Raw genomic sequence first — 712 nt, 5'->3', positions numbered from 1 at the left:
AAGGAAGGGTTGGCTGCCAGCGGAAGGAAGGAAGGAAGACGGAAAGGCCGGATGAGGGGGGGAGGAGGTTGGAGGAGGCGGCGGGAGGGTGAGTGGGAGGGAGGGAGGGGGGGGAGGAAGGAAGGAGGCAGAGGCAGTAAAGAGGATATTGAGGAAGTGGAGATAAAAGGAGGGAGCAATTACGGGAACGGCGGTGATAAAGAAAAGTCGCTCAGACAGGGCGAGGACGTTGGAATAAAAAAAAAAAAGAGAATCCAAGAGGAGAAGGGAGAAACTAATAACAAGGGCAAACCGGTGCGGCATGCGAAAACCATGGCCAGCCATGTTCTTTTATTTATTGCGTCAAATCTTTTTTTTTTTTTTGACTCGCTTTATTCGCGACGACTCACGAAGGGAAAGGAAATGGAAGAAACGGGAAGCAAAGGATCTTTGGTGTACTCAAAATGATGACATGTCACGGCAATCTCTTCAAAAATAAGAAAAAAAAAACAAAAGTCGATGAGCAAAACGGATTTGAGCGTCCCGCAGTTTTTTTTTTTTGTCCGTCTCAAGCCGTCTGTTGAGACGCCCCCCCTTTCTTTGCGCCGTCTCTCGAATCGTGTACTTCGATTGGCGTCCTTGCTTGTCTGTCCTACGAGGTGAACTTCTCAGACTGGTTGTCATTTCCACACTGTCTGCCGAGGCATTACACATTTTTTTTTCCTCCCCCCCC

The 712-nt window shown here is 48.7% G+C and overlaps 1 protein-coding gene across 2 annotated transcripts in view; it reads right to left on the bottom strand.

The window, feature by feature from the left end:
* The window catches only part of etv6 (ETS variant transcription factor 6), a 41568-nt gene that overhangs the window by 27123 nt on the left and 13733 nt on the right, over nt 1-712 (bottom strand). The gene's annotated exons all lie outside the window — the stretch shown is intronic.

This window comes from Hippocampus comes, unplaced genomic scaffold (genome assembly GCF_001891065.2).
Source record: "Hippocampus comes isolate QL1 unplaced genomic scaffold, H_comes_QL1_v1.1 scaffold196, whole genome shotgun sequence".
NCBI classification, from domain to species: Eukaryota; Metazoa; Chordata; class Actinopteri; order Syngnathiformes; family Syngnathidae; genus Hippocampus; species Hippocampus comes.
The sequence above is the reverse complement of the archived record's forward strand: the minus strand, read 5'-3'. Positions and strand labels throughout refer to the sequence as shown.